At 36.9% G+C, this 13,230-nt stretch overlaps 1 protein-coding gene across 1 annotated transcript in view; it reads right to left on the bottom strand.

Annotated features, from left to right (window-relative positions):
• Window positions 1-13,230, bottom strand: part of LOC121736281 (IDLSRF-like peptide) — a 109,176-nt gene that overhangs the window by 12,311 nt on the left and 83,635 nt on the right. The window lies entirely within an intron of this gene.

The raw sequence follows: 13,230 nt of genomic DNA on the forward strand, positions 1-13,230 counted from the left end.
TCGCGGTACGTCACAGTAGCTATGAAAAAGTGGCACGCTCGTTTTCATACAAATGGAGCGACATGCGGTATCTATCTTAATCTATATCTGTGGGTAATTTTGCCCTTGTGTTATTAATTTTAGTTATCTATTTACTTAAGTCTACAATTTAATTCGGAATCAAATAAAACAGCGCATGAAAATATTGAAAAAAATATTCGAAAAACTACGCTCATGAATAAGAAGGTAACCCTCGTGTCACACGCGCACGGTAATTTTGACCCGACTTCGTTAACAGAAATTCTGTTCTAGGTGACGCCGCGTTAAAGTAAAAAACCGTGTTGGATATGTTATAGATTGCTTGAAACAAGCAATGGAACAGCAAAAAATGGAAAGGGCGTAAGCGACAAAATGGTTTTTGTAACGTAATTTAAAAACCAGAAATACATTTCATTTATGCTTTGGGCAAATTGAAGTGTATGCTTGAACCAATTTATGTACAAATTTTGGAAGCTTATATCACTCTCTTCTGTTGGCAAAACAGGAATCCCTTTTTATACAGAGGTCTTTTTGATAGATTATTCTGTGTTATAAAAGTTGACCAATCGTGTTATGCTATGGGTAATTCATAGACAAAGACACGATGAATACCGACAATGAACTTTAATTTATTATCTTTAGTCATTGCTGCGAAGAATCGATATCGCTACAGCCAAATTATCAAGGCGTCGCCTTAAGAGGATTCCACACCGCCATTTTTTCCATACAAACGTTGTCCCCTGTTTCCTCCCTGGATAATGCTAGTAGAGTTATAATTTTTTTCCTGAATATCTACGGCCACTAATACAATGTCCCTATGTTTTCTTTTTTTTCATAATTTAATTATTAAATAAGATATGAACGTTCAAAAACCCAAAAAAATGGCCAGATTTTCCACTGTGTTCAAACGTCCAGAAAACAGATTTGGATAGATTATACAAAAAAAGCAAAACATAGGAACACAGCTCAAGCCTTTTTTTAATCTTTAATGAAAAAAGTACTTAAATCGGTTAAGTTTTGGAGAAGGAATCAGGGGACAACGAATCGTTGATTTTCTGGATTTTCTGCAGTTGTCTCTATCGCGTTCTGCGGTATAGGCTTGAGGTAAGGGAGACAGCTATAGATATTACACGTACTTTTTTTTCATTTCTCTAGCCGCTGTGGTATCCTCTTAAGTTTCCGCTGAAATCGCACTTCCACAGTTACTTTTGAATAGATTTATGAAATGCTAAATGCAGTTTTTAACCTTAGCTGTTATTTGCATTAACTTGTCTCGCCTCTAAAAGTGAAAACAAGTTGTAGATTTTAATTCAGTTACCAAGTAAAATGCTAAAAGTAAATATTTAGCAAATGCTAAAGTATACAATTATGTTTTTTTAAATTTAATTCTTAGTAGATATAAAATTATTATTAAGGATGTTAATGTATAAAAGGTAAGTGTACAAACAGAAATAGCTTTATTCGAAAGTATCATTGCATGTTGTCGAAAGCATTCATTATTTTATGCTTCCGTTTGAATGTGTTATTTCTATGGCATAATATACCATTCACTGTATAATTTTATTATTAAAGTGGAGTAGTAACACATGGTCTATTTAACCCCCAAGGAGTGTAAGTGCAAAGTTTAATTATCGTATGATTGCGTGACGTGGGGTCGAAGCGACCGAGCGTGATCGTGTTTGCAGGGTTAATAGAGCGTACTATGATCATAATGACATAGGTTAAATATTAATGGTAAATAAGACACCTTTTATATTGAATTAAGAGTTTCTTACGCCGGTTCTTCTCGCCGGGGTAGTTCCCGAACCGGTGGTAGGCATCAGGTAGACATTCTGAAAAAATTTGATTCAAATTTACTCAGAAATAAAACATTATTTGTTTATTTATTTATTTAAGGTGAGACGTTGGAAGTCGGAATCAAAATCCGTTGCTATTTATAGTGTTAGAATCAAAGAATTCTATTATAGAAGTTTTTGGTTAGAATAGAATAGACAATACTTTATATTTTGTCCAACTTATAAAGTAAACATCAAATTAAATAATCGGTCAAGTGCGAGTCGGACTCGCGCAATAGAAGGGTTCCGTACCATTGTAGAGTAAAATTAGGCCAAAAATCACGTTTGTTGTATGGGAGCCCCCCTAAAAAATAAATTTTATTTTGTTTTTAGTATTTGTTGTTATAGCGGCATTAGATATGCACAATCTGTGAAAAATTGAACTTTCTAGCCAGCTATAGGTACGTTCTTGAGTTACAGCCTGGAGACAGACAGACGGACAGACAACGAAGTCTTAGTAATTGGGTCCCGTTTTTACCCTTTTTTATGAAATAAGGGGGCAAACAAGCAAACGGGTCACCTGATGGAAAGCAACTTCCGTCGCCCATGGACACTCGCAGCATCAGAAGAGCTGCAGGTGCGTTGCCGGCCTTTTAAGAGGGAATAGGGTAATAGGGGAGGGTAGGGATGGGAAGGGAATTGGGGAGGGTAGGGAAGGGAATAGGTTAGGGGATTGGGCCTCCGGTAAACTCACTCACTCGGTGAAACACAGCGCTAGCGCTGTTTCACGCCGGTTTTCTGCGAGAACGTGGTATTTCTCCGGTCGAGCCGACCCATTCGTGCCGAAGCATGGCTGTCCCCACGTATAGACTCTCTCTTTGGGTACGGAACCCTAAAAACACAATATAGGAGGATCTTCTGTTACTGCTGACAGCAGTTTCTTCCAGGTTTAAAGGTCTGCATAGGGATAGACAGTACATTGTATAAATTTTGAAAATCATTGTTTATCTATTGATAGAGTGAGCATAGGGGTCGTTGTTATAATACAGTATGTTATTGGTACACATAAGGCTAAGAGCGACCGCAGACTTACAATTTCAAGTTAACCAACTAAATCGCATAGTATACCAATAGCTATAGCGACTCATGAGAGCTCGCATATTGCATCCAACTAAATTGTGCAACTAAATAATTGGACACCGATCGTATAAGAACCGCGATTCATTTCCGATTACCTACAAATTAAAAAGTTTTCCAATTAAATTGTGAAACTACGCAATTTAGTCGGCCAACTTGAAATTGTAGGTATTTCTGTGGTGATTCTAAAGTTCTTTCTTTTGTCGACTACTCTTGAAATTCTACGCAGCTTACCTATTACATAGAGATAAGTCAAACAAACGTAATCAGAAAAGTTTCCATCAAGATCTTTCTAGAAACACGAAATTACGTTCTGTGTGACCAGTATCGATTTTCGTACGTGACGGAAGACACAATCCGTTGTTACGTATATACTTAATATTATTTTATGTTGACCAAACTTTGCTGGGATAACAGGCTAAGCCCAGATGAACTCAGAATACTAATTTAAGGCGACCGCCACACGCGAGAAATATCGCAAAAGTATAAAGTGTAAGATGTTTACAAAACTACAAAAATGTGCTAGTTTATCGCGTAGGAACTGTAAATTTTACCGGGACTCGAGACCCCGGAATTAAAAGTATCTTCGTGCTAAATTTCATCAAAATGGGTTCAGTGGTTTAAGCTTGAAAATGTAAAAAACAGACGGACACATTCGAATCAGTAGTTTGGATTTTAAATATAACTACATCATAGACATATTTTATGACATTTTTTACTTATCTTTTAATTTCTTAAGGATTTTGAAGCAGAGGGCGCTACTAAATACAGTAAATAATCCGACCAAAATCCGACATGTTCCACACGTCGATCAAAACTATTTGTTAACTGCTGCTGTTGCCGTGCAGCGTGAAAACATCTTAGATTATTTAAAAATGAGTCGCTGAATGTGTTGCTAAGCGCAAAACTCGAGAACGGTTGGACCGATTTCGCTAATTCTTTTTTTTTATATTCCTTGAAGTACGAGGATGGTTCTGACGGAGAGAAAAATTCTAAAACAAAAAAAATTCCTTAAAAGTCTAAAAACTCTTATATATAAAAATGGATTTTCAAATGTGTTAGTCGCGCTAAAACTCGAAAACGGCTAAACCGATTGGGCTGATTTTAGTCTTAAAATATTCGTAGAAGTCCAGGGAAGGTTTTAAAGTGACACGAAGTTCACCGGGCCACCTAGTTGCTGTAATATATTTTACTATTATTTGCGTTTCAATCTACGCAGAACGCATTGAAATGACTAGTCACCCAATAGCTTTGTCCACAGTGTGCCTTTTTCTGTTCATCAAGGGCATGTCTTATAGCGCTGTCAAATCGCAAAAGACGCGCGTTGAAATCGTAGCGCGCGCTATGACACTTTTCTTTCAACACGGGTGGATTTTGACGCGCGTCACGGGCATGCCTCACGTTCGCTGTTGACAGCGCTATAAGGCATGCCCTTGATGAACAGAAAAAGGCACAATGTGGACAAAGCTTTACAGAATAGACATTCCGAACACAACCGAACCTAATGAGTTGTCTAACTTCAAGTGTAACGAGTTTCATCTCGTTACAATGTTTTGACGTCGCGAAAACGTTACCTGTAATATAAGTTATACGACTTACTAACAACCAACTACGAAGGTAATGATAAGTATTCAGGAATAGGGATGATGACAAGGTCAGAGATTAGCGAATTTTGTTAATAAAATAAACAAATCACGGTGAAAAATAAGTGTTCCCAAAATTTCAGCTTGATAGCATTTGTATTTTTTTTGTTATGCGCCTTCAAAATTCGATATTCAAGTCGAATTTTTTTTCAATTAAATTTCTTAATATTTGTATACAATTCGATAACTTATGCAATTAAAAGCAACTTTTGTTATGAAACCACTTTCATAAACGCAATATTTAATATACCTGTCGAACAAAGTTGTCTCCCGATGCGTACAAACTACGAAAGACTGACGTCATACTTTCGTAGCACTTTGTATGGAGCGTTTCGGGCAGGTCTTTTTTATGAGATATTTAAATCGTCATATCTTGATGAATTTTTAAGCTATCAGAGTCATTCTTTCAACGATGTTTCTACTTTTTAAGTGTCTTTTAATTACCGATAAGAAAAAAAAAATAGTCATCATGCCTATTGTATTCTGTTTGTATAAAATTAGGGGGCAAACGTGCATACGGGTTACCTGATGGATAGCAACTACCATCGCCCATGGATATTTGTAACAACATTATATTAGTTGCAAGTGTATTTTTGGCATTTTAAGAGGGAATGCGCTTTCTTCTTGAACGTTTACATGCAACTTCGTTTATTAGAAAACAGTTTTATGTTAGTTTATTAACACGATAGGTTTGACACAGCCATGTGCTGAAATCTTTAAAAAATATCACAGGCCGAACTACCACCTTCTCAACCAGAGCACACAAAATGTCAACACAATCTGTCCAGCCATTTCGGAGGAGTTTTATATTATTAAAATCGCGACACGAGAATCCATACTAATATTATTATTAATCATAAAGTTAATATACCTAGCGGAATAGAGCAACCATCTCGAGCTGTCAAACGAAACCGAAATTGGTTTCATCTGTGTGTAAAAATATGTGTTATTACTTACACAAGCATGATTGAACATGATTTCTATGAGATTAAATTGTCAACGTGCGGCACGTGCCGACTGGACGTCAAAAAAGAGTGCTGCTGTCATGTATCACACGTCTCTTTTTACCACGCAGTGTTACTGATAGTGACATCTCTCTTGCTCAGGCCTTTGTTTCTCTATTCTTGTTATTAATGCAAAAGTATATTAGTCTATCTTTGTGCCTATTACCTCTTCACGCCCAAACCGCTGAACCGATTTGAGTCCCGGAAAAATGTACAGTTCCCAGGCGAAAAGCGAATTTTAACGCAGCGGGGTTACGTGTATCATCTTGTGTTATTTAAAGTAGTAAGAAGATAGACGAATGGTCTACTAAAGCCTCCTGAAAAGAAAATCTCTGCTTATCTCCTTAGTTGTAACAAGATAGTCGTTAGTGTTGATTCAATCGAGTGTGTAATGCGATCCTGGGCAATAACGCTTTAATTACAGAGAGCGGCCGACCGGAATAATGCCTGCTTAGATATTCCACCATTTTGTTGAGGATGCAGGAGCCATTTTGGCGTTTACGCTCGTTATTCACTGCTGACTTGGTGAAGATTTTTTCTAAAATATAGGAACAAACGAGCATAAGGTTTCTTTAAAGGGATTGCATTCACCAACAGACACCCGTAACACAAGAAAAATCACAAGTGAGTTTAGAAAACAATTTTTCAGACCTGAAATTTAAAAAGTTTTTTAAATCTTAGGAAGGCCGAATGAATGCCGAATGCCGAAACGATTTCTATACAAATTTGTATAAAAATTGATTCGGCGGTTAAAAGCACACATTCGCAAATGAGTATTAATAAGATGTTTTCCAATAATAAACGTGTAGCAAAAAAAATAATCATAACCACCCTTTTGAATGAGTATTAAGATGTTTTCTAATAATAAACGTGTAGCAAAAAACATATTATATAACCACCCTTTTGAATGTCTGTAAAAACATTAAAAAGGATCGAGAAAATACCGCAAAATTATATTTCACTAAACAGCTTCAGAGAATATTTTGTGTTCGAAATATCGAATTACTAATTTAGATACATTGAAAATATTCTCTTCAAGAATATCGGGTGCTCAAGGGAGTATCCGTTTCAAAAGAAACTTTGCGGAGTAGGTATTACTTTTAATTGGAAGCGATTAAAAGGAATTCGGTAAATAATACACCGGTTTCGGTGACGGTGGCTGGCTTTGCATTGATACCAGGCCACGCAGGAGTGACTTTATAGTGCCCGAGTATATACGCAATACACAAGAGCACACTCTATTCCTTTCACTCTCGTAGCCTAGTGGTACGGAAGACCGACACGAGAGGCGAGAGATCAGCCGCAGGACCGACTTTTTACATGCCCATCCGATGCATGGATCATCTTACTTGTCAGAGAACTAGGTGATCAGCCCAAACTACAAATAAAACTTGGAAATAACATGTTACCGACGTGGGAATCGAACCCACGACCTCCGAGTTAAGAGCTACGCTCTAAACCACTGGACCACAGAGGCGTAGTATTACTTCTAATTGGAAGAGTTTTAAAAATTAAAAGGAAATCGCTTACGAAGGTATTATTTAGAAGGTATTAAGAGGCCTGTGAGCTTGGCTTTTGTTTAAAGCCTAAATTGAACGTCTGGCTTAGAATCGCCACTTATATAATATTATACTTTTTTATTTTAAATTTTGTTGCGAGTGTACAATTATACAATATTAAGAAGGTTGTGGCTCGACTTAAATGTTTGCACCGTTGCAGTAGGACGCCTCGACTAAAGACTAAAGAATAGAGAATTTAGATTGTAGAAAGTTTACCCTATACATTTTTTATTTCCAACTTCGCTATCGAAACTCAAAGAAAGTTTAGCCGATAGATTTTTGATTTCCAACTTTACTATCGAAACTCAAACGCCATTTGACTGAGTACCTGTTATAACGTCTAAAAAAGTAGGTATGTTTTTAGCACGTTTTGGTCTAAAACCAATTTGAATTTAATTAAAATGGCGTCTTTGGAAATGCGAGCAGCAATTTTCTGAGAAATAGAATCGAGGATGCTCCCGACAGGTATAAAATGCTATAAACTTACTGAATTGGTTCAAATATATTTTGAGGAAAATTCTAGAGCTTAACTGAATTTACTTTCTAGACTAGTGCTTTTAGAGTTTGCACCACTACTGGTAATGCTAGAGAAATAATGTTTATAGTAAGGCTGAGTAGTTTAATAATTATATAATATAGTAGCTGAACAGGCAAATGCTATTTTAACCGACTTCCAAAAAGGAGGAGGATATATGTTCGGCTGTGTATATTTTTTTTTTATTTTTTTTTTATTTTTGTATGTTCAACGATTACTCCGCCGTTTGTGAACCGATTTTCAAAATTTTTGTTTTGTTATATTAGGTTTTACTTCAATTTGGTACCATCTTCACAAAAGTGGTGATTTGATGATGGGATCTGTAAGTAATCGAGGGAACTCCTCAAAATTTATATGGAAATATATGGTGATTTTGGTTTTATGAGAAGCATCCTAAGCATATGCTACCAAAACACAAGATTTTGCACCAAGGTATATACTATGATTCCGAAGATACTAAGAGAACTCCGGATTCCTTATATGTACAAGTTTGGGGGTTTAGGCGCTGTTTTAAGAACTGAACGCATATTATGCTACTATGCAAATTACGTTCATCATCGTCATCAGGCCCAATTCCCTACCCTTCCCCTCCCTATTCCCTTCCCCTCCCTATTCCCTTCCTTACCTCCCTTACCCTGTAATTCTATTCCCTCTTAAAAGGCCGGCAACGCACCTGCAGTTCTTCTGATGTTGCGTGTGTCCATGGGCGACGGAAGTTGCTTTCCATCAGGTGACCCGTTTGCTCGTTTGGCCCCTTATTTAAAAAAAAGTGATTTTATTTTATATGTAGCACTATGCAGAGATTAAAGCCAGTTGTTAAGCAATTTCTTAAAATTGTTAACGTTTATTGGTGTTCTCTTTCAGACATTCCCAGAAAAGCTTTTAATAATAAGGAATAGCTCGAGCCTTCTCTCATTACTCGTACCATCATGATTCATCACAGTTTACTTTACACAGTAATTTTTTTCTACTTCTGAGTTATAACAAAACGACTACGGACACAGCTTACCAATATTAATAACCAGCATACCTAAAGCCTTAATAATAAGATTAAAAATAATCCTTTCGAGTAAAACGTAGCGCTATTTGTAGATTAGTAAGTGCGAACATAGAACTACTGAATGCCTACAACAATAACTTATAACAGTTAGCACGCAACACCCAAATTACAGTTAAGTTTACTTGACGACAACTCAACAAATTATAACAATAATAGTAGCTGCCGGTAATTTTGGCGACGTGGGAGAGCCATGCTTCGGCACGAATGGGCCGGCTCGACCGGAGAAATACCACGTCCTCACAGAAAACCGGCGTGAAACAGCGCTTCCGCTGTGTTTCGCCGAGTGAGTGAGTTTACCGGAGGCCCAATCCCCTACCCTTTTCCTTTCACTACCCTCCCCTATTTCCTTCCGTACCCTCTCCTATACCCTTCCGTACCCTCCCCTATTCCCTTCCCTACCCTCCCCTATTAACCCTTAAAAGGCCGGCAACGCACCTGCAGCTCTTCTGATGCTGCGAGTGTCCATGGGCGACGGAAGTTGCTTTCCATCAGGTGACCCGTTTACTCATTTGCCCCCTTATTTCATAAAAAAAAAAAATGTGGTGTGGAAATTGGTTGATAGCGCAGGAATGGTAAAGTTTTCCGGGATAAAAAGTAACGTCCTTTTCTCTTTTATGGTATCTCCATGCCAAAGAGCAGAATCGTTTTAGCGGTTTAGGCATGGGCATAGGCACTTTCGCATTTGCAATCGGCATTAAAATAAGCTATGCATACACAAAAAACAAAGAACTCTCGCACGATTCCCATTAATAACGACACAGCAGCATATTTCACTCGTATTAAAAGGCTTTACTTAAAAAATTAAGCCCGGAAAGGACCCAAAGGGTTATTTTCCAGTTAGCCGGCAATTTTTACGGCACATTATTTTTTATTCTCCGGCGGCACATTATTTAGCGGTCAGGATTTTATGTGCTTTGTTCCTAAGTCTGATGAGTTGAAAGTTTCACGCATAAATTGTAATAAAATGCGTAAAATCTTGATAATGAAATGGCAATGAAAGAAAATTATTTCTGGGAACTTTGTACTGTTTTACTGCAGTGGTGGAGTGGTGTGGTGAGTACTAAAATAATAAAATTTATTGATATAAATTATTATGATTAATAATTATAATAAATAATTGGTGTAATTTTTTATTCATAGTTCGAAAATGCTGTATTTTTGTTGCAGATATATTGCTATAATATTCTTCTACGTCACAATTTACAAAAATCACCGTGGTTGTTATAATAATACTAGTATATTGTATACATATACTAAGCGATACTAACAAATATGCTTAATAGATAAATATATTAAATTAAAAATGTAAATATTAGTAAAAGTATATTAAATTTGGTATGGAGATACCTTGAGTCTCGAGTAAGAACAAAGGATACTTTTTAACCCGGAAAAATGTACGGTTCCCGCGCGATAAACGAATTTTGGCGCAACGGAGTTGCGGGCGTTTTCTAGTCATTAATACTATTAGTATAGGTTCAAAATTCCTTCCTTACAGTTCTAGGCAAAAAACATTTGTGTTGTACAAAAAAAAACGATGAGATTCACATCACTCGATTCACACACATTATTTTTATTTTATTTGCAGATAAAATAATTATAAGATACATAATATTATTAAAAAAATACCTAAAATAGGAATATTACAAAATAGTGAATTAACATAATATAGACATTAATTGGGTACATTAGCCGCAAATTGGACCAAGCTCGGCAGTGTTGGCACACCCAGCAGGTTACCAACGCCGGTCTTCCGCTTGACCCATTCCGTGACCTCACAACCTTCCCAACTTCTAAGTAACAAGTCTTATAATTATGACATAACTCATAAATCATTAATTATTAGCAATAATTTACAATCAAGTGTAAACATGCTTCATTAAAATAAATTTCACTCTACTGTCATTTTCACAGCATTTTCCCCACATTATAAAGTGATGTAAAACACAATAATAATGAAAATTTCCGGGAATTTTCGTGGAAAACGAAGTGCTAGTTGGAGCGAAAGAGAGTTCCTGAAGTGGTTTAATTATAATTACCTTTAACAGTGTTCCTAGGAAATTATTTTAATAATCGCGTTTGTTCTACAGCGAAATATTACAATTCTATTAATATTATAAAGTTTACTTGGAAGACGTTATAGAATAGTAACCGTGGCACGTCTTACTTTATTAAATAAAAAATAACTATAAATATAAACTATAGAGAGCTTCCAAACGTAGATGGAAACGGAAATGGCATCTTATGACGTTTATCATTATCAGATTAAAAATGTTTTTTTATTGCAAATTAAAAATCCTTACCCTATAATTTTTTTAGCAATTTTGCACTCCGGGACCACCAAATAATAATATTTGATATAAAAGAAGCAAAAAATATTTAATTATATATTTATTTCTTTACACTGTACTCGTACAAACTACAACTAAAGTTGCATTCGGCGGAACTACTATAAAACCACACAAAAATCTAAGGGTCAATTCAGACGACAACGCGACGAGGCGAGGCGCGACGCGACGCGACCTAAATTTGTATGGATTTGACAGATGTCGTCAGCGTGAGACGTCTTACGAAACTGTCAAATCCATACTAATTTAGAAATGCATCTACGCGTCACGTTGCGGTCTGAATTGACCCTAAGTATACTCACAATCGATTTACAAAAAAAGTTTCTTAATGTAAATAATCCTATTGACCAGTTCTGTAATGTTAATTTTTTTATGAAATAAGGGGACAAACGAGCAAACGGGTTACCTGATGGAAAGCAACTTCCGTCGCCCATGGACACTCGCAGCATCAGAAGAGCTGCAGGTGCGTTGCCGGCCTTTTAAGAGGGAATAGGGTACGGGATTGGGCCTCCGGTAAACTCACTCACTCGGCGCAACACAGCGTAAGCGCTGTTTCACGCCGGTTTTCTGTGAGAACGTGGTATTTCTCGGTCGAGCCGGCCCATAAATATTTACATAAAACATTGCAGAATTGAATCGTGACTTCCGTACCGTATCCTTTCGTCCCCTTTGTCCTCTTTGTCCCCTTAAGAATTTAAGAAGGCAGGGTCCCCCGGAAGTTGGCAACTTTGTAATGGCCACTACAAACTCGGTCACGACTTAGAAGTTACTTCATCTTTAATAACAAGTGTTATTTCAAATGGAACATACTATAGTACGGGAGCCCTAGAACAATTTTTTTTGTGATTACTATCTTAAATACAAAAAATCAGCTGGTTAGAAAAACGGAACCCGAACCAGCTAATTTTTTGTAAATTGGTAGGTTAATAGTTATATAATTTAAGAGTAACCTTGTCTTACAAATAAAACAATCCGTATTTTAGGACCATCAAGTCAAAGTATGAAATCCTTTCTATCTCTGTTAGCTACCACTTTCGAGATTTTTCGAAAATAAAAATGATGTTCGTCTTATCAAAATGCTCTCTGCGCGTTGCAAATGCTACTCACAAAAATTTGCTTGTTAGTAATCACAAAAAAATTGTTCTAGGGCTCACTACTAAGGTTCACTCGGCGTAACTTGGCGGTAGCGGTCATTGACTCCCTGTCAAAAACTTGTCATTTTCTAAACAAAGTCGCGATTGACAACATATGACACCTTATTGTCAAACGCGGTTTCTACGCCCGCCCAGGTACGCCGAGTGAACCTTAGTATTATATTTTTAGAACTTATTTCAAAGTGTGTGAACTTTGAAAAGATATCTCTATTTAAACTTACAGAAACAGACAGAAATAGTTACCTAATTTTAAGTTACTAATGTTAATCTATGATATTGTTCTAATATTATAGACCATACAAATTGTAGAGAAATGAAAAACGTTAAAAATGAAAACCTCTAGCCATGCAGCATTTTTGAACGAGAACAGGCAGCACGACGACCGTGAGCGTCAATTCAATGTGTATCTTCTTGTGTAGAAAATAAAGTTCAGTTTTAAATCATTTAACGCACGCTTTACGACGTTGCAATGTTGACACATTGGGCCTAATCACATCAGTTTGCGGTCGGTTACTAGATCGTAAGCGTTTGACTGCGGCAAACGCGCGACGGATTTGCGTAGGATGTTTGACTAATGTAACCGCACTGCCCGCAAACCACCAGTATGACCAGATATGTATGACAGGAAAAGCGCCTTTAGCAGCGTCAATTTCACATCTTGCGAGCGACTTGACGAAAATTTACGGAAATTATATTCGTTTTACCGTTGACATAAAGTTCATTGTGCTATATACAGTTCGTTGCAAAAAGTCGCTTTCCATTCCATTCCGTTTCGCGTATAAATTGATGTAGTGTCAAAACATACTAGGTCGAAGTTACGCGGCGTAAACTCCACAATTTCACCTCGCTAAGCGTACGTGCGCCGTGCAGCCTCTCTGGCCGCATATCACTTATAGTTTGACAAACTTAAATGTGATGAGCAAAACAAGACCAAGATAGGGTTTTGATCTTTCTAGTACAGTCTTGGTCTTGGTCAAATCTGCCTGGTCTCGGTCTTGGT

Source organism: Aricia agestis, chromosome 18 (genome assembly GCF_905147365.1).
Source record: "Aricia agestis chromosome 18, ilAriAges1.1, whole genome shotgun sequence".
Classification (NCBI taxonomy): domain Eukaryota; kingdom Metazoa; phylum Arthropoda; class Insecta; order Lepidoptera; family Lycaenidae; genus Aricia; species Aricia agestis.